Source organism: Cryptomeria japonica, chromosome 1, assembly GCF_030272615.1.
Source record: "Cryptomeria japonica chromosome 1, Sugi_1.0, whole genome shotgun sequence".
In the NCBI taxonomy this organism is placed as follows: domain Eukaryota; kingdom Viridiplantae; phylum Streptophyta; class Pinopsida; order Cupressales; family Cupressaceae; genus Cryptomeria; species Cryptomeria japonica.
This window is the reverse complement of record NC_081405.1, coordinates 239,536,287-239,559,056: the sequence shown is the minus strand read 5'-3', so window position 1 is coordinate 239,559,056 and position 22,770 is coordinate 239,536,287.

The window sequence follows — 22,770 nt, the reverse complement described above, 5'->3', positions numbered from 1 at the left end:
TGCAAGCTAGCAGGGTCATACCCGACTACCCCACGAGGTGTATAACATCAATAAAAGGCAAGTCACGGGTTGGTAGGATAAGGTGAAAGCTAAAGGTAATGTTTCGCTACCACCCCACTGCTAAGAGATAGCAGTTAAACGTATGTCGTAGGCTAGTGAGATCAAAGAGGTAGAACATCTAACAGTCAAGGGCTAGTAATCCTTGCCACCCTACATTGTTAAAACAACATAGGTTTATACATCATGGGATGTCAGCCTATTATTGAATTCATACCCTGCTACCTTGCACCGATTGACCACAGATAAAAGAGAGTGTGTGACGGAGGGAAGATAAGTAAATGGTAAAATTCTCCTACAGCCTCGTGGGCCTTGACTTTAGTCAGAGGATGGACTATGGGCTAGAAGTGATAAACAAGGTAAAGGAAAATTTCCCCTATTGTCTCGTTGGAAGGAAATATATGGCACAATTGTGGTGTAGGCATGCAGGACACCATGCTTAAGAGGAAAGAAAGCATGCGATGAATGAACAAATGCCATGTCATCTGATCAATTACAGTCAAGACGAAGAGAAAACATTTGATCGAGGATCAACGGTGGAGTTTTAAAATTGATATCTACCACCTTTCAACACTCACATGAACTGAATTAATTGCAACCAAAGGATGCATGAAGACATACCATAAATTTTAGTTTTTGAAGAACATTTTCCCATCTTGCTTTCGACGATTTTATTGTAAGAACCTATGCTAAGTGATGAAGAGCATTCTGCACCAACAAAGTAGGGTTTCAAAGCGCAAAGAAATGAGTAATTTGATTCTACTACCTACTTTGTTTTCATCTAAATTTTTTAGTCTATGGGAATTAAGTAGAGTTCAATTTGAGTTCAATTTGTTAAAACCTTAGCGTAGTTCATTAGAATGACTCCAAAAAAAGTAGCTTGTTGTTGAGAAGACACCTGCTCAAGGTGAAATCTCGAAACCAAGTAGAAAGAAATTTGTTTCTTCTGAACAACTTGTAGTTTCACCTCCACTTTTTATAGAAAACCCTCCCCAATCTACTAATAAGCCTGCTCAATCCACCCAAACCCTAAAAACTGAGAAGAAAGCTAGGAGATATGTTAGGGAGTTGCATGTGTGACGTTCTACTAGGGTCTGGCATGGAAGAAAGCAAAATAAATCTTTTCATTGACCAATAATCAAGGTGTAGGGATGTAATTATAGACAACATAGGATAGGATATTTTTTGGTTTTTCTATGAGAACAGAGATAAGGATGTGCCAGTGTCAAATCCCTAGACATTGAATGTAGGAAAATTGGTGGTCCCTGATGTATTCATTGAACCAGACTTGATCAGACTTCTAGCTAGGAGATATCATGAAAAAACATGCACAATTAGGACAACAGAAGGACTGATCATGGAATACTTGAGTAGAGAGGCCATCATTGCTTGTTTTGGTTTAAATAGGGAAACTATGAAGAAAACTGACCTTAATAAGTTGGAATAAGAATACAAATAAAGAAGGATCATAAGAAGTGATGAAGTGCCAAGATATAGCAAGAAAATGTTCAAAGTGGGAAGGTATGATGTTTCATCTTTGGATCAAAACCCTTTGAGTTGGTGACCTTTGAACACTATTTTGTGAAAACCTACCATGCCCTATGCCAAATATCAGGAAAAGATGCACACAAATAAAGAATGCCTATCAACTTAATGATGATGGTAATGAAGATACAACACCCAAGTGTTAATAAAGAATATGACTTTGCCACATATATTCACAACTAGTTACATGAGGGGATCTTGAGGATATAGGGTGACCAAGTGATTGTGAACTTTAGGCATTTTATTTATTGTGTCATATCATTCCTTTTCAAAATAGAGTAGTTTGGAGTCCTAGCATGAAAATCACTATGTTTAATAAGTAGGTTGACTCATGGCTTGTTCAAAGGTGGACACAGATTTGGGACCGAAGGTCCATGTATTCTAATCATGTAACTTTTTGTGACCATTTTGTGATAAATATCCTAGGATGGTGTGGTCTAACATACCAAAGGTTCCCACCACTTGTCATGCAATTATTGAGGGCTAAAGATTTGAAATCCACTAATAAGCCTTTGTCAGAAGATGCTTAAACCCATAATTTTGGGGATTGTTTCTATTATGTTGAGTACACAATAATTAGAGTGTATGGTTGCCACCAAGCACCACATAGGTTTCCTAGAATTGTTCCTCCTAGATAGGCATTTATGGAGTTTATGTGGCAATTGATGTGGATGGAACATCAATGCGTAAAAGGAAAAAGAAAGAGAACACACTTGTCGCGATTCACAATGTTTTATGATTTTGTAATCGGTTGTGACATGTTAGAGAAGGTACAAGAATTCATGAAAGATATGTACCATTTGAAAAGTGGTAAGGTGAGGGATTATGACTCGAAAGCTTACATAAACTATATGAGAATAGTAAGAATAAAGAGGAAATCCTACTATCATCAAGTGTTGGTGAAGATTTGAATAGAAGAAATAAATTGAATATTTTGTTGAGGTTGGAAAATGAAAGAAGTTGGGACCCAAGATTTATAGGTTTTTATGCAAAAATAAGCAACAAGGTTCAAAGAATGGATCTAATGATCAACAACTTTGAGTCCCTCTATGGTCAGGCACTTGCCAATGCACCTCAGATGAAAGAGAGACCTAAGTCAACAGCAAGGGCAGCAAACATATTGACAAAGGGAAAATAATTACAGAGGAAGGTGGTCAAGTATCACAACCCCCACCTAAAAGGCCTAGAATTGGGTGTCAGTCTAATGTGATAATACAAGAAGTGAGTGAGGAGGAAGGAAGAGGAGGAGAAGAGATAATTAGTAATGTGTTGAGAACCAAATTTGAACAAGAACTTGACCCACCGCTGCCCCACTTCCAAAATGATGATAATGAGGAACAAGGAGAACAAGAAGAAGATAGGGTAGCATTGCCAAATGTTATTCCTATGGAGCAAGTGGAAGATGAGTGGATGATTGTAGCAACATAGTTCATTACTAATGATAATTTTATTAAGTCTCTAGAGTTCAAAAGCTTTTGGCTACAAATGAAATTAAAAGAATCTCTAGAGGAGGGATCCCAATTAATTCTTGATGATATTGATATAACCTTTGAGGAAGAAAGAAAGATGGTGAAAGAGAGTAGGATGCTTTTGGTTCCAAACTACTGATCTTAAGGAGATTTTCTTACAAGATCAAATTAGGAAGCAAGAGGATCCTATGTTCATTGCATAATTTAATAGTATGAGAGGAGTGAGGGGAACTAGATATAACCCCACACTCAAAGAATTGGTATAGTGGACAAAAGAACCAAGGACTAATAAGTTGAAGTTGCTTCATGGCATTGAAAAAATGGTGGGAAATGCAGTGGTAAGAACCTTGAAGGATACATCTCCATTAGAGGTTGTCATTGTATCACTACATGCTGCAATGTTTTCTCAGGCCATGAAAAAGGACCAACAAAAGAGAATGGATGATATGATGAAAATGAACATCAGTTTGAATGAGGCATACAATAAGGCTTATATGGAAAACATGAGATTGATAAAATAAGGCTTATAGGTTGTATCTGAGAAGGAAGCATTGGGAATTATTGACAAGCCTCTTGTTCTTGAGGGTACTATAGCGTTTTACCACCCTCCAAAAATGACTCAAGGTGAATCTTTTGTGGATGAAGTAAGTATATTGGATGAAGAATTGCACCATGCCAAGATCATTGCAAAGGAAAAGGCCATTGATGTCATGATAAACACTTTGAATCATATGTTTTGAAAGATATGTAAGGTAAGGTTGAAGAAGTGCACAAAGTATATCAGACCCTTCTACAAGTAGAAAATTTGTGTAAAGAAATGATAAAGGTACTAAAACCAGTTTTTGAAAGGTGGCAAACCAAAGTCAACATATTCAATACACTGGTTTTGGCCACACAGTACGCACCAACAACTCCTTCTCAGATACAACCTATTGATAAAATGATCAATATGTTAGTTGAGTAGTTGCCTTTTATTGAAACAAAAGATCAATTGATAAAGATAAAATTGGAATTCTTTTAGTCCTTGGCATACTGGTCTATCCCAGAGATACATAGTCATGATGAAAATTTAAAGGACCCTGGAGATTCGAGAAATGAATTTGAAATGTGTGTGTCGTATATTATTTCTATGATAGATGATGGGAACAATTTACATATGGGTGTCTTCAATGGTACCTTGGATAAAATCATAGAAATGAATGCATGATACAAAAAATTCATCAATAGTACTAGATCCATCCTTGATGATAGAACCATAGAAATACTTACCAAAGTACAACAACACCAAGAATTCCAGAGGCCTAATGAATTTGATAGCTATGAAGTGGCATAAACAATATTGTACACTCAAGGCATAAAGAGAAAAACACCATGCAAGGAGAAATAGACTATGTTTTAGATACAATTCAACTATATATATGGATGCCTTTCTAGATCATGTAGATCACAGGTACACGCAGATTTAAAGCAGTTGGTTGTCTCTAGAATATAGGTTATTTGGTCAAACAAATTTCAATGCCTTGGTTCCTTTACAAGGCTTATTTCAGATTGTTCTTTGTTTCTTTTATCTTAGTTTACGCTCTTTCTACATTAGCACCTACAATGTCATCAATGAAGCCGTTAGTAATCTCAACACATTGACATGCCATATCAGTAATCTCATGCAACAACATGCTACGCCAGTAATCTCATGCCCTCCAATGGTTGTAAATATTATTGTCATTTGTAAAAGCAAAGATGTTTCGATATATTTTTGGGTAAGAAAATAGAATTTTGACATGTGTACTATTTGATGTGAAGCTTGTTTGCTCTCGTAGTCATCTATAAATGGGAAATCAAGATCATTAGTACGAGGTTCTAAATTTTGATATTGTACTGGGTGATTAGTATTGGTGTTAGAATGTTAATAGAGATTAAATGAATATCATAGATTTTTCATCCCATGAAATTTATAACCTATTATGAGAATTAATGAAAAAGTTACTTTCATATTGTCTCCTATTTTGTGTTCTTAGAATTGTATGAATTGATGTGTTCACGACATGTTACTTACATATTTAAATGACTTATTATCATGTTTATTTTACCTCTGAAAAAATTGAACTTATCATCATTTTATCAGCTCTAATGATCTATCACTTTATGGTTTTTATCTTCCTACCTTAGCTACTCAATTTACTATCACCCTATCCTATTTGAGGTGCCTTGGCATTTGTGCTTTTTATAGTCAGCACAATCTCAAGGATAACACCTTACTTGGTACTTTGATTGGATTTCAAACTCCCTAATCCACCCTTATAAACAATCACACCATGTTCAAGATGTGCTAGCCATTCCCCTTTTACAATCAAGGGATAATTTTTAGTGCTAACAAGTACAACATATTTTATATATATGATTGGAATTCTTGTTTGAGAGAAAATGCTTTCGCTTTTATACTAGATTATATATGAAACAACTAGCTTAGATGGGAGAATAAAGTAAAGACAACAAATCCATGAGGAAGCTTCTATAATTTATCAAGTTGTTTATTATTTTGCAAAGTTAAAATATGATACAAATTAATGGTGCAATGGAGGGCTAGACAAACTCACATCTACCTTGAACAGTTAACACCAACAATCAACTTGTAATGGGATAATCTAATCCATCTCATTCATGTTCATAGAGGGCATTGCCCTAATTTTAAATATTGCAAATATAATGCCTCTAGAGTATGCACCATTGCCATTAGTGCAACATCATCAATAGTATTGAGAAAGGCAAGTTGTGGGCAGGTTGCCCATCTTCCATAGTGCCAAGTTGTTTGATTGTTGACCTTCTAGTTGTAGAGTCCCTCCCCGATTTATCTTTCCTTTTTGTGCATCGATAAATTATATTGATATAGATTATACTAATTTGTGATGTTTTTGATAGATGTTTATGGATTTTCCTATGATTTGGATGCTTTATCATTGATGATAGACATATCGTATTTGCGGTTGACATTATGGTTTCGTGTGGATGATGATATTTATGAATTATTATAATGATGGACTCTTATTTGATGATCTATATGTACTCATTTTATTTGCATGGTTTATATGTGTATATGGTGATTTGATAGTATCTTATGATGTACTAACCCTATTTCATGATTATATTAGGTACGGTGATGATTACGATAGTGCTTGGTTATCATGATTGTCTTCTACTATGTTTGTGAAAGGGACGATGGCATACCACTCATTATGAGCACAATATGAAATTGTGATTCCCCTTCACTTTTTTGTTTATTTCATGATATATGTTATTATATATGTATTGATGCAGGCAGGTTTGTAGGTACTAGACATTGACTCCACCTAGCTTCATAGCTCTAAGCGTGTCTTTATCCCAATGGCAAGTTGGTTGGAGATGGCATAAGTTCCTTCTACACACTCTAGGCTTAAGTTGTCATCCTTGTCAGTGTATGTGTCTTGGCTTGAGTCAGTGGTTAGAGTATTGTGTGGCGATGTTGACCCAATGTAGGGTTGCCTTGTGGTGTTGTGAGTATTTAGTTGATTTAATTGTTAATTAATTAACTGATTTATATGGTTTAATAATGTTAAATTAAATTAATGGATTTACATAGTTTATAAAAATAAATTAAATAAAAAGTTGACATTAATATTTAATATTAATGAGAGATTAATATTGGGATTTATTTTTAATAAATAATTTTATATTATCGATTATTTATTTATTGATTTAAGTGTTTATTGGATATTTATTATTTATTATTTAATTATTTTACTATTGGCTAAGATATTGGGGTAAGTTATTTAAATATCATTTTATATATTTTACCTTGGTTTTTGAGAGGGTTGGTATGAAATATATTTTTTTATGGAATTTTATGATTGGCTGACATGTTTTCTATAGTTTTTGAATAATTTTCTATATATTAGAATTCTAGTGGATAACCCAAGTTGGCTTCTGGGATACATTTTGCAATTTTTGAAGGATTCAAGATTTGGATTTGGTTTTGAGCTTGAATTGGATTTGTGTTGCGCTTCTTTAGATCTTCTTGGATTTCCATAACTTCTAAGATTTAGGTCGAAGGTTTTATCCCTTATTATTTGCATTTTGGTTTTATAGTATTGTCTGCTCTGTGCCTAGTAAAGATTGTCTTTGGGGTGGGAATTGTTATTGTAGAAAGTTTAACAATAGTGTTTGATAAATTATATATGGTGTTAAGGTTTTATTGTTGCATTCTGGATTGTTGTCGTGAAATTTTTTATGGTGTTGTGTTTTGGTTGTGAATTGCTATTGTGTATTGTTACTTATTCGCTGTGATGGTGTCGTGCCTATTCTTTAAGTTTTTTTTGCATTTTATTGGGTCCATTGGATTGCATTTATCATTGCATTCCTATTTGAGTTGTCTCTAGTGAGTTTGGTGGTCTTGTCGATTTATTAGACATAATCGTAACTTATATTTCCATTCTTTGCATTTTGAGTCATATGCGCTAAATCCATATAAATGTCATGAATGCGCTATTGTCTGTGGTGAATGTGCTACCCAATAGGGTGAATGCACTGGTCTGTGTGGTATAAGTGCTACAAGAAAGATTGCAGGCACTATTTGGTTTGTCAAAGGCATTGTTGTACCTGGTAAAAGTGCTATTGAATACATCATATGCTCTATCTCATAATACCTAAGCATTGTTTACAGTCTCAGAGGTGCTAAGATATAATTGGCATATGTGTTATACTATCTGACATAGGCACTGTTCTAACTATCAAATGCATTGCTTTGTGGCGTAAAAGCGCTATTCTGCATATTTTTTTATTTATGTGCCAGTTTTGGGTTTTCTTAATTAGATTTTTGGATTTTAGTTTGATCCTTTGTCTGTCCAGAGGTTGTGTCTGTTACCTTGAGTTCTTGAGATACTTTTGGGAATTTATTTATTGATTTATATTGATCTTTATATTTTTCGATTATGGATAATGGTTGTTATATGGTTGTATGATGTGGCAATGATATTTATTTACATTCATTATTGATTATCTTATTTTTGGAGACCTTAGTTAGTTGGGTTATGCTTTGAGAGTCCTTCTCCTTGTTTTATATGTTCTCCCTAAGGCCTAATACCATGATTAGGGAAAGTGGGCTTCCATGAGTCTGTCGAGGTCAAGAGGAATGGATTGCTAGGATTCCTTGTATTATGGAGCCGAGGTCTAGACCGTTGGGATAGCTCGTTGGAGATTTAGTTGTATAATCAAGTGATAACATAATAAATTAATCATAGGTAGGTTGGGTAGTAGTAACTCATCTTAATAAGATAAGAAATGTATATGTGTGGTACCCCATCTCATGGCTTAGAGTGCTAGTGCAAACTAGAGTGAGGTATGGGTAGATTTGGTAATCAAATAAACCAAACTCCCTTGATTTCCCCAAAGGTTGAGACGGTTCCACATGTGTACCATGGATGCAAAGACTAATTTCTAGGATACCCTTTGATAGTGATAGCATGTGATGACACTTTTTCCTACATGTTGATCCTAGTTCCTTATGCCTTATTTGGGCAGTCTCTGGAAGGTTTTGTGGTTTTGATTCAACCTTGTGATGTGGTGGGCTTGTTTTTTATGTGGGTGATTTTAAGTTGTGGCTTGTGTGTTGTTATCTCTTTGGTTGATAGGTGTCATCCTAGGTCTAGAGTGTGTGTGGGACCTTATGTCATCTCCAATCATGGGGGGTGGTTCCTTTGGTTCCAAATGGTTAGGTGGTTTGATGCCTTCTTCCATTGGGATTTTCTTCGTTGGATGCTCTTGTGCATGATGTGGACTCTTCTCTCTTCGGCTATGGATGGATACTTGTTACCCAAGCATGTGGAACCATAAGGAATCCACCCCATGTACTAGGAGATGACACAAAATCCCACACACATTTTAAATCTAGGCTAACACCTAACAACCAAAGGATTCAACCGAAACACCTCAAACAAAAAATCACAAGAACAAAAAACTCCAACACACCACATGGCTAAGTCAAGAGCTCAAGACAAAATTCTAGAGGAAACTCAACATCAAGACATAAGGGACTAGGATATACATGTAGGGAAGAGTATCATCACACCCTATCACCAACAATAAATGGATATCCTAGGTAAGGGGAGTAGGTGCTCCCCATTCCTGGCATCTATGATACACATGTGGAACTATCTCAATCTTTGAGGAAATCAAGGGAGTTTGTTTTATCTGATTACCAGATCTTCCCAAACCTCATCCTAAGTATATACAATACTCCAGGCCATGGGATGGTGGTGCAGGAGCACCCTTCAAAGGGCTCCCACCATTTGTTTTTGATTGTGTTCTTGCTTCTTTATGAAGCCATTGTATATAAACTAAAGAGCCATGTGCTCATTGGTCCTAGTTGAGGTCCTAGGGTCATAAGTCAAGTTTGAGATTTTTTTTTGGAAATACAGGGTATGTGTGCCTTTGAGGTGTTTAGGGGTCCTTCATAGCATGGTGGTGTCCTTAGATTAGCCCAATGTGGATCTAGGAGTCAAGAAAAGCAACATTGAGAAAGTTGCTCAAAAGTTGCATGACAACTTTTAAAAGTTGTCAAGCAACTTTTCCACCTAGAGGTCAAAATCTTTAGGTTAGCATGGACAACCCTAATATGGGCACATAGACCGAGGAGAGGGTAGTATAATTAGTTGCAAACCCTAAGTTAATGTGTTGGATGTCAGAAATTGTACAACCAAAGCAAAGTGACTTGACTGTGACTGCAATTTTGTTGCCAGTCGGCACAAACGGAGTAAAAGAAGAATGTTAATGGATTGATTTTCGAGCAAAATTATGTGGAGTGTCTTGAATGGTGTATATACTCTCATTGTGAGCAATTATTTTAGGTTTTGTTTTGTAGGTTGTGTGTGTTTGTAAATATTTTATGAATTTTCTTCTTATTGTCCAATTTTGGACTGGTTTGTGTCAATGGGCTCATAACTCCATTCCCCATTGTGGAACCACCATGAAACCATGGGGAATGAGAGTACAGACCCTGTACTATACTTCACAACAAGCAGGGCCCTTGAAAATGCAAGGAGGCCATCTAAAGACCCACTCCTAGGCGAGACTGGATAGTGCCCGGCTATGAAGGGTTAAGTTGCAGGGGTCTTGGAGAGCAAGGAAGGTTAGAGGAGGAGGCACCCTTTGGAGGAGTTGTAGAGGGGTGAGTGAAGCACCATTGGTGTGAAGGAGGAGATTTCACCAATCCAGACAAGGTGGCAAGAGCACCAAACCTACACTGAGACCCTGGCAAGCCTAAAAACCCTCTTAAAAACCCTTAAAAACCTTAAAATCCACCTAGGGCAGTGTACAGACACTTGGAGGCCTAAAATATGGAAAATCCTTGAGTCCTTGCCAAATGAATAGCAGGTATTTTAGGGATTTTCACAAGCAATTTCATCATTTGTAAGAAGGAGCCCTAAAGGACCGGGTAGGAGCCTAATTGGTCACAATCCTTGTAGCCCTATTTTGTAGGCAAAACACAAAATAGTGAAATTGGTAAGGGGTTGAAAGCTTGAAAAATCTTGGGGGCACATGAATAGGTGGAAAAACCTTGTATTAGACCTGACCTAACCTTGCTAAGACCTAGGAAGGTGTGGAGCAAGCCAAACCCTTATTAGCCTAAGTAAGGGTTCTTGAATCTCATGAGTAGGTGAGACCTTAGGAGTAGTTTTTTCAACTTGTTGGTGGGTGGATTGGGCAAGGTCAGGGGATTCCACAAGCAGGGGAAGTCCTAGAGACCCTAGGGTGTGGTTAGAACACCTGGTGATCCAAGGAAAGGATCCAAGAGCATAGACTAGGCTAGTCTATCCCAAACCCCATCCCATCAGATTGGTATCAGAGCAAGTTAAAGATTTGGTGGACCGTGTATGTCTCTATACTCTGGTGAATTAGTAGGGGAAAGCACAATGGTCAACAATGCAGAGCTGGCTAGGGAGGTAGAAGAGCAAGAGAAGAATAGACTCCTTGAAGAAGCTATGAGTGAGATAAGGGATAAGCTGTAGGAAGTGGTGGATCAGAGGATACAAGGACCTTGGGGTGAGGACACCAAGGATAAAGGCAAGAAAACTATAGACATAGATGACATTATACCTAAACCGGATCCCTTGTTCAATGAAGAACCATTTGTAAAGGCTATTAAGGCTTTGAACACCAAAGCTTTTGAAGGATTGCCACATTTTAGTGGAAGGATGGACATTGACACTGTCATGGAATGGATTGAGGGTTTGGAAAACCACTTTGAGTGTGAGGGAGTGACCGAGGCTCAAAAGTTTAAGGTTGCCAAATCAAGATTAAGGGGATCAGCTTTGACATGGTGGAAGTATCTACAGGAAGAGAGAGTTAGCATGGGAAAGCTACCTATTGCCAATTGGAAGGTCATGGTGAGTAAGATCAAGGAGAACTACTTACCAGAGGATTATGAAGTCCAACTTCATAAGAAGAGATAGGGATTGAAGCAAAAAGACCTTGATGTGACCTCCTACACCAAAGAATTTCAAAAACTTTGTCTTAGATCCAAAGTCCAAGAAGATGAATCTATCAAGGTGGCTAGGTATCTAAGCGGCCTAAAGTGGAACATTCAAGAGGAGATAAGCCTATGGACTCCTACTACTATTCAAAAATTTCATCAGCTTGCTGTCAAGGTGGAAGAGAGGAACAAAAGGAAAGGAGACTCCAATAATAGGGGTAGAGGCAGAGGTAGAGAACAAATGAATCACCGAGGTGGTTACCAAAGCAAGGCAAATGAGCAAAGGAACCAAGGAGAAGCCAAGTTGTCTAAACATGGTAGTGAACCCAATCTCAGAGGGGGCCATTCTAGAGCAAGAGGTGCACAAGGTGGTCCAAGTAGGGGTAGAGGTACCGGCAGGGGTAACTCCTACTTTGCAACTATGAAATGTTACAACTATGGACAATTGGGGCACCCGACATATAGATTCCCTGACAAGCCTACATCATCAAACAGTGGAAAGAGGGTTCCTTATGCACATAAAGACTCTTCAAGTAGCAAGACACCTGAGGTGGACCATATTAAATCAGAGATTGGAGAAAATCTAATGTTCAATAGGGTCTTGATAAGACAGCCAGTCAAGAATGAGCCTAAGCATAGGAGAGCATTGTTTAGGGTGAGATGCAAGATCCTTGGTAAGGTTTGCAAGGTGATAGTTGATTCAGGGTCAATTGATAACATAATATCAGAGGAGGCAACCAAGAAGTTGAAACTCACAAGGATACCCCACACTAACCCATATAAGGTGACATGGTTGAATCATGAGCAGAGTGTGTTAGTCAATGAACAGACTTGGGTAGAGTTTTCTATTGGAGGATACAAGGATAAGATCCTTTGTGATGTGTTACACATGGATACCTGACACCTATTGCTAGGTAGACCCTGGAAATTTGATAGGAAGGTGATCTATGATGGAGAGGAGAACTCCATTTCCTTTAAGAAGGATAGCAAGACCTTTAAGATTCATTCTTTGATAGAGAATCAAGAAGGAACTTCAAGAACACCTAGTGTCTTATTGGCTACTGGTAAAGAGTTCTTGCACTTGCTACATGAGGAGGAGATAGTGAAGTGTGCCATCTTTATGAAGCCAAAGGAGGAGGAAGATAAGTTGTAGACAGATGTACCCAAGGAGGTGAAGCAAATGTTGCAAGAGTATAAGGACATAATGAGTGATGGAGCACCTGCAACACTCCCACCAAGAAGGTCTATAAGCCATCAAATAGACTTTGTTCCCAGAGCATCCCTACCTAACAAAGCTGCATATAAGCTCACACCTAACCAAAACAAGGAGGTAGCAAGGCAAGTGCAGGAGTTATTGGAACAAGTACTGATTAAGAAGAGCGTCAGCCCATGTACAGTCCTGGTAGTGCTAGCATCAAAGAAGGGAGGCAAGTGGAGACTTTGCACTGATTCAAGGGCAATAAATAGGATCACCATAAGGTATAGGTTTCCTATTCCTAGAATAGAGGATTTGATGGACTGTTTAGGAGGTGCTATGTATTTCACTAAATTGGACCTTAAAAGTGGTTATCACCAGAATAGAATTAAGGAGGGAGATGAGTGGAAGACTGCTTTCAAGACCACAGAAGGATTGTATGAATGGCTTGTGATGCCATTTGGACTCACCAATGCCCCAAGCACCTTCATGAGGTTGATGAATGAGGTGTTAAAAGATTTCATAGGCAGATTTGTGGTAGTGTACCTAGATGACATTCTCATCTATAGCAGAACCAAAGAGGAGCACCTTGAGAATTTGAGGTTAGTCTTAGAGAGGTTGCATGAGGAGAAGTTATCAATCAACCTAGAGAAGTGTGACTTCTTGAAGCAAGAGCTGGTCTACTTAGGATTTGTGGTGTCTAAGGGAACCTTGAAGATGGATCCAAGCAAAGTGGAGGCAATCTTGAATTGGCCTACAACAGGGACTAAAGTTAGGAATTTCCATGGTTTAGCCCAATTCTATAGGAAGTTTGTGAGGAACTTCAGTGGCATATGTGCACCAGTCCTTAACACCATAAAAGGAGGCCTTAAAACTAGGTTTAAATGGATTGAGCAGGCTGACAAAGCATTTCAATTATTAAAGCAAGAAGTAGCCACAAAACCTATCCTACTCCTACCTACTTTTGACAAGCTATTCACATTGGAGTGTGATGCAAGTGGAATTGCAGTAGGGGGTGTATTGAGTCAAGAGGGAAGACCTGTGCCATTTTTCAGTGAGAAGCTTAATGAAGCAAAGAAGAAGTACTCAGCCTATGACCTAGAGTTGTATGCATTAGTGCAGTCTCTTAAAAAATGGAGGCATTACTTACTTCCTAAGGAATTTGTGGTGTTCACAGACAACCAGACTTTGAGTTATATTAATACTCAAGAGAATCTTAGCAATAGACATCTGAAATGGATTGAATACCTCCAATCCTTCACGTTCACCATCAAGCATAAGAAGGGGCAACTCAACGAGGTGGTAGATGCTTTAAGCAGGAAGTTGTTGACAATTCAAGAACTACAGTTGCAGAGCATAGGAATAGAAGGTTTTAGGGACCTCTATGAAGGAGATGAAGACTTCTCATCAGCTTATAAGGTTTGCAAGGAGTTTGAGAACCATTTCCATGGTGAGTTTGCAGATTACACTCTCCAAAATGGTCTCTTGTTCAAAGGTAATCAGTTGTGTGTGCCAAGAGGATCCATGAGGGAAAACCTCATCCAAGAGAAACACAATGGTAGTTTAAGTGGACACTTTGGAGTCAACAAAACCTTGGATCTAGTACAGAGGTACTACTATTGGCCAAAGTTGCCAAGAGATGTGAAGAGGTATGTGGAGCAATGTGGTGTGTGTCAAAGAGAAAAAGGAGGATCAAGCAATGCTGGTCTCTATCAACCATTACCGGTCCCAAATAGGCCTTGAGAATGTATAAGCATGGACTTTGTAGTAGGACTTCCCAAGACAAAGATAGGTATGGACAGCATCTATGTGGTAGTAGATAGATTTTCCAAGATGAGCCATTTCATTCCATGTAGAACTACACATGATGCTAGCTATGTTGCACATCTCTTCTTTAAGGAGATTGTTAGGATTCATGGACTCCCTTTAAGCATTATTTCAGATAGGGACAAGAAGTTCATGGGCCATTTTTGGCAAACATTATGGAAGAGACTTGGAACTAATCTCTCATTTAGCTCAGCTTACCATCCACAAACTGATGGTCAAACTGAAGTCATCAATAGGGTGTTAGGCAATTTGTTGAGGTGTTTAACTAAGGAGTATGGGTAGACATGGGATCTAATCATTCCTCAAGAAGACTATGCATATAATGACAGTGTAAATAGGACCACTGGAAGAAGTCCTTTTGAGGTTGTCTATGGTAGACATCCAAGAGGAGTGTGTGAACTCAGGGAACTTGGTTCCATGGAGATGAAGAGTGGACAAGAAGAGGACTTCACTCAAACCATCAAGGAAGTACAAGAGCAAGTCAAGAAAGCCATCCTTGAATCCACTCAAAAACTGAAGGCCAAAATGGATGAGAAAAGGAGAGAGGTTCAGTTCAAGGTGGGTGACTATGTGATGGTCCATTTGAGCAAAGCTAGGATGCAAAGTGGTAAGCCTACCAAACTGCAAATGAAGAGGGTAGGACCTTGTAGAATTCTAGCAAAATATGGTGAGAACGCCTACAAGGTTGATCTTCCTTCAAATTTAGCCATTTCACCAGTCTTCAATGTTGTTGATCTGATCATATACAAGGGTGAGATAGAAGGACAGACTGAGAACCAGGCCAAGGTGCTACAAGACATAGATGTGAATGTCTTACCTCAAGTGAAGCAGCCTATAGCAGAGGAGATTTTGGAGTCAAGGGAGAGGAAGTCTACTATACACTAGGTCTACATGGAGCACTTGGTGAAATGGGTAGGTCAACCTGTATCTGAAGCTACTTGGGTGGAGGAGAGCAAGTTCAAGAAGCTTAGCATTGATTCGGCTCTTCTCACTCCCCTAATTCCTTAGTGTGTTGCAGAGGGGGAGTATGGTGTAGGAGCACCCTTCAAAGGGCTCCCACCATTTGTTTTTGATTGTGTTCTTGCTTCTTTATGAAGCCATTGTATATAAAATAAAGAGCCATGTGCTCATTGGTCCTAGTTAGGGTCCTAGTTGAGGTCCTAGGGTCATAAGTCAAGATTGAGATTTTCTTTTTGGAAATAGAGGGTATGTGTTCCTTTGAGGTGTTTAGGGGTCCTTCATAGCATGGTGGTGTCCTTATATTATCCCAATGTGGATCTAGGAGTCAAGAAAGGCAACATTGAGAAAGTTGCTCAAAAGTTGCAAAAGTTGCATGACAACTTTTAAAAGTTGTCAAGCAACTTTTCCACCTAGAGGTCAAAATATTTAGGTTAGCGTGGACAACCCTAATATGGGAACACAGACCAAGGAGAGGGTAGTATAAGTAGTTGCAAACCCTAAGTTAATTTTTTGGATGTTAGAAATTGTACGGCCAAAGCAAAGTGACTTGACTGTGACTACAATTTTTTTGCCAATCGGCACAAATGGAGTAAAAGAAGAATGTTAATGGATTGATTTTCGAGCAAAAATGTGTGGAGTGTCTTGAATGGTTTATATACTCTAATTGTGAGCAATTATTTTAGGTTTTGTTTTGTAGGTTGTGTGTGTTTGTAAATATTTTGTGAATTTGCTTCTTACTGTCCAGTTTTGGACTGGTTTGTGTCAATGGGCTCATAACTCCATTCCCCATTGTGGAATCACCATGAAACCATGGGGAATGAGAGTACAGACCCTGTACTATACTTCACAACAAGCAGGGCCCTTGAAAATGCAAGGAGGCCATCTAAAGACCCACTCCTAGGCGAGACTGGAAAGTGCCCAGTTAGGAAGGGTTAAGTTGCAGGGGTCTTGGAGAGCAAGGAAGGTCAGAGGAGGAGGCACCCTTTGGAGGAGTTGTAGAGGGGTGAGTGAAGAACTAGTGGTGTGAAGGAGGATCTTCCACCAATCCAGAAAAGGTGGCAAGAGCACCAAACCTACACTGAGACCCTGGCAGGCCTAAAAACCCTTAAAAACCTTAAAATCCACCTAGGGCAGTGTACGGACACTTGGAGGCCTAAAACATGGAAAATCCTTGAGTCCTTGCCAAATGAATAGTAGATCTTTCAGGGAGTTTCACAAGAAAGTGCATCATTTTTAAGAGGGATCCCTAAAGGACCAGGTATGAGGCCTAATTCGTCACAATCCTTGTAGCCCTATTTTGTAGGCAAAACACAAAATAGTGAAATCGGTAAGGGGTTGAAAGATTGAAACCTCTTGGGGGCACATGAATGGGTGGATAAACCTTGTATTAGACCTGACCTAACCTTGATAAGACCTAGGAAGGTGTGGAGCAAGCCAAACCCTTATTAGCCTAAGTAAGGGTTCTTGAATCTCATGAGTAGGTGAGACCTTAGGAGTAGTTTTTTCAACTTGTTGGTGGGTGGACTGGGCAAGGTCAGGGGATTCCACAAGCAGGGGAAGTCCTAGAGACCCTAGGGTGTGGTTAGAACACCTGGTGATCCAAGGAAAGGATCTAAGAGCATAGACTAGGCTAGTCTATCCCAAACCCCATCCCATTAGATGGGGTACCAACATTACATTTCTTATTTTATTAAGATGAATTACTACTACCCATCCCACCTAAGATTAATTCACTATGCCATCACTTGATTTAAACAACAAAATTCCAATGAGCTATCCCAATGGTCTAGACCCTGACTCCTCACACAAGGATTCCTAGTGGTCTATTCCTCATGACCTTGACAAAATCATGGAAGCCTACTCTCCCTAATAATGCACCTAGACCTTAGGGTAATCCACATACTCAAATAAAAGAACAAGGGCTCACAGATACAACATAACCCAGATAGCTAAGGTTCCAACCATAATGAATATCAACAATATATTATAACAATGTCAATGCCACAATCATATAGGCAACATAAAGTCACAAGTATCCAATAGCCACAATATCAAAGAGCCCAATATAAAGAAAGGTATCAACATCTTGCTTAATCATATCAGAATACAAATAATCAATATATATATATATATATATATATATATATATATATATATATATATATATATATATATATATATATATATATATATATATATATATATATATATATATATATATATATATATATATATAATGTAGTCCTGGATCTCCTTAGGACACTCAAAAACATAGACAGCCTCTAGACAGTCAAAATGCCAAAACTAGAAGTCAAGAAATGGCTCAGAAAACCCAAAATAGCCAAGATACAAAAGCAAGGTAGAATAGCACATTTGTAAATCAATACAACACTTTTGCAAATAAGAATAACACATCCAAACACTAGTGCAGTGCCTCTATTAAGTAGTTCAATGCTTGTGATTAACAATATAATGCTTTTGAAACCCTAAACTGAGCATATGTGTAGACACCCAAAATTGTCATGTCTAATTAAATAAATATTTTATTTATTTAATTATTTTAGCCTAATTCTTCTATTAATTAAATGAATCTTTATTTATTTGATTAATTCATTAACCTTTTCTACCCATGACACATGTCATTCATCTCTTAATTCCTACACTACCTACCCCTTTCATTATTTTATTATTTCTTTTACCTACCCTCTAATCATAGTCGACCTCCTTTTACACCTCTCAATCTTATCCCTCCATTTCTTATAGTGTTTTCTATATAAGGAGATGCTTCCTTCATTATCAAACCCTAATCAATCATTCTAATCAATCATCCTAATGACCTAACTACTTGATCAATTGACTACTTGGCATATACGATCCTACTTGCAACCACATTCCGTTCTTTGTTGAGCTCTTGTGCACACATAAAATCTGAGAGCAAGTATATCAAGCAAGATCAATGGAGATAGGAAGAATGGAGATCAAAACCCTATTGGGCATGTGATGGTATAATCTTTGTGATTTCGTTTGATTTGCATTGTCTTAGGTAATCTTCATATGTTATGGTGGATCTTTGTTGTTGTTAGGCTAGGGTTTTGTGGTTGAATTCATTTAGCCTTTCAATATTGTTATTATTGTTATCCATTTTCACCATATACATTTTGGCATGCCCTGTGGGACATGGATTTTTGCAGATTTTTCTAACCCTATATTGTTGTTTTGTAAAACAATTTGGAGAATAATCTTGTGCAGCTAGGGTTTTGGACACAAAATCAAGATCTTGGAGAGATTCGATCATATCTCACAAAAGGCTCAGAAATTTTGCACCAAATTTTTTTTTCAGGTTGAAGAAAGTATCAGGAGCTCTCAATCCAAAATTCAAAATTTTTGAAGCAAATTTTCATTTTCTATGAATTTTTTATGATTTTTCATAAAAAATTAATTTTGAGAAGAAATGAGAGAATTTTTTGGATTTTCTTACATTTTTGGAAATCACTCAGAATTATACATAGGATCTGTTCTTTGTGATTTTAATTTTGATGCAAAATATTTCCCTAAAATTCGGATCTTTAAAAATTAGGGTTTTTCCTTATTTTGATTAGATCTCACAAACGGCTACGAATTTTGGCATCAAATTTTTTGTGCATGTCAGGAAAAGTATCAGAAGGATCCAATAAAAATTTCAGATTTTTTGGATCATTTTGTCAATTTATATGAATTTTTTATGATGTTTCATAAAAAATTAATTTTGAGAGCAAATTAGCGAATGTTTCATAAATTCGCATTTCATGTAGTTGCACCTGCATTACCACATATAAGCATTTCATACATACATATAGATATCACAATTGCATCGCATCTTGCACACAACACATGTTAGAACATTTTACATTCTCATCATATAAATAGTCATTTGCATTATCATATTCATCTGCATTTCATACATTCACATTTGTATTTGCATAACATTTAAAAACATAAAAGAACAAAAATATTGCATTTCCTCATGTACATATTTGCATCGATATCATAAAATACTGCATAGAGGCATACATCATGAAACATACATCACATAGGTACACATGCATATAGCTGTCGCAAAGATGAATCATCTCATATATATATAAAGTGTCATGATACAATGATGTCAAAATCATATGGCTACAATCACTCGAAGGTGTCTACATCATCATACAAAATGGTACAAAACTGATATAGAGGAACCCACTGATAACTCTTGCCAACACTGTTGGTAGTGCTAATCCTGTCCATGTCATGGTATCCCATGCCACATGTTCCACCCTCATCTCCAGTCCCGGATCCTAGAACACTCATCTAAGGGCATCCCTGTCTCTGTCTCGATTGTACAGAATCAAATCCCCATCGATCGGTATCCACAGAATCCTATATACATCCTCTAGGGTGACTGTCATCTCCCCCATCGACAAATGAAAAGTGCAAGTCTCTGAGTGCCATCTCTCAGCTAAAGCAGTCAGCAATCCCATGTTCACCCAAAACTCAGGCACATATAGAATATGTCTCAATCCCATAGCCTCAATCGCAGCTCGGTCTTCGGCTATCAACTCAGGTCACAACCTTTGACTTGATGGGAATCTCTCTCGTGACTCCAGCATAGGCAAATACTCCTGCAGTCACACAAATCAATCATCTCAGTCCTAGTGACACTCACTGTTCATCACAAAGTGTTGCTTCTATCCTAGTGGTACTCCCTGTTCATTACAAAGTACTATGTGTTTTGCACTCCTTGTTCATCACAAAGTGCTGCTCACATTTGCACTCCCTGTTCATCACAAAGTGCTGCTCATATTTTAGTACTCCCTATTCATCACAAAGTACTCTATCTTGGTACTCACTGTTCATCACAAAGTGCCTTGATCTATCCTAGTCTTCCCTAGAGGACCTGCTTGAGTGTATCCTCTCAGCATCTTATCCAATCGATAGCGTATGTTCATCACAGAACTGCCGATTTGACCAAGAAGACAAAAATTCACATTTTTGGACACAAACACACTTTCTTGACATAAACGCTCTTTTAGACTGCATAAATGCGCCTGGCACCAACGCAGATGCGCCTACACATTTTTGACATTTTTTGGACCCTATTCTAAGCGCATTTATAACATTACCTAGCATGCATTAATGACAACAATAAATGCATCAAAGTACAAGGAGGTTTTGTGGTACTTATCGGCTCTCCTGCCTCTGCTAGCCTCTGAAATCAGTGAACATGATCGAATCTGTGAGCCATTGCCATCGCTGCTGACTGTTGCTGCTCTATCTCGCTCTGCACTCTGATCTCTTGGATGTGTAGATGACAATGAAGATGCATTTCCCTCATGGTCTATCTTATAGACTGCCCTAGCCCTCGTTTCTCGAGTCAGTCTTCATTATCCCATGACTCTGTCACTTTATCTGCTCAGTCCATTCTATCCCATCTTTCTTATCGAGAGATTGTCTGCGATCTTTTTAGACATTTTTTTCATCCAATCTCTCAAGGGGGCATATCATTCCCATCTTGGGGCAACTCTGTATCAGTTCATATTATCTTCTTTGAAACAACGCGACAAGCCGCATTGTCTCAAAGAGGGGCAAAATGTAGACACCCAAAATTGTCATGTCTAATTAAATAAATATTTTATTTATTTAATTATTTTAGCCTAATTCTTCTATTAATTAAATGAATCTTTATTTATTTAATTAATTCATTAACCTTTTCTACCCATGACACATGTCATTCATCTCTTAATTCCTACACTACCTACCCCTTTCATTATTTTATTATTTCTTTTACCTACCCTCTAATCATAGCCGACCTCCTTTTACACCTCTCAATCTTATCCCTCCATTTCTTATAGTGTTTTCTATATAAGGAGATGCTTCCTTCATTATCAAACCCTAATCAATCATTCTAATCAATCATCCTAATGACCTAACTACTTGATCAATTGACTACTTGGCATATACGATCCTACTTGCAACCACATTCCGTTCTTTGTTGAGCTCTTGTGCACACATAAAATCTGAGAGCAAGTCTATCAAGCAAGATCAATGGAGATAGGAAGAATGGACATCAAAACCCTATTGGGCATGTGATGGTATAATCTTTGTGATTTCGTTTGATTTGCATTGTCTTAGGTAATCTTCATATGTTATGGTGGATCTTTGTTGTTGTTAGGCAGGGTTTTGTGGTTGAATTCATTTAGCCTTTCAATATTGTTATTATTGTTATCCATTTTCACCATATACAATATGAATAATAAAATAGCGCATATGATGCATTCAACTATGCATTTGCAAAGTCCTACATCGCTAACAAACCCAGAACAACACTTTCGTACCCCAAACTAGCGTACTCACCTGAATAGATAATGCTTATACTCTACTAAAAATTGCATATTCCCTTTGGTATAACGCATACATATTTTTAACGCTTCTATCTAAGGACTTAGATAAATTGACAGGTAAACTCAAAAATGGTGGAAAGATAGATTACTATTAGGTCACAAATGCCACAAGTTCATTAATACACCACCCAATCAAACTAAATGGACTCAATATAAATAACAAAATCCAATTCTATGCAATGACAAGAAATCAAATGCAAGGCAAGCTACAGAAACAATTCCTGGTAAGAATGGATGCAAGGCCAATACAACAACCAAACAAGAAGGCTCTCGGCAAGGAAATAAGTACAAAACTCAAAACACACAAATCTCCACTACCAGGGAGAAGAGACCAAAAAATCTCAGAGCATTCACAATCAATATACAAATCTCATGGTATCCACAAGAACATTTTTGAGAAAACCATTCACAGCAATATCTCAGATAACAACCATAGAAACATTGTATCCCGACCATAGTATTTATTAATCCATACTATTATTAATGTTACTACAATAGTGTTTTTTCGGCCCCACAAACAACCTTTACAAGTCACAGCGAAAACATTCTTTCAAAAATAAAAATGCAAGAGGGATTAAAATCTTCCGACTTGAAATATCGAAGCTATGGCAAGACAATAAATTTGAAGAAGTGCAATTGCAATCCCAATCCAAGCTCCAAAACCGAATCCAAAATCTTCAGCAATGAAAATTCTTTAGAAGGCCAACCCTCGATAATACTCAGGAAACTCAATAAATAGAATACATTCAAAAACCATATAATATGTCGGGCAATCCAAATAATTAGAAATATTAT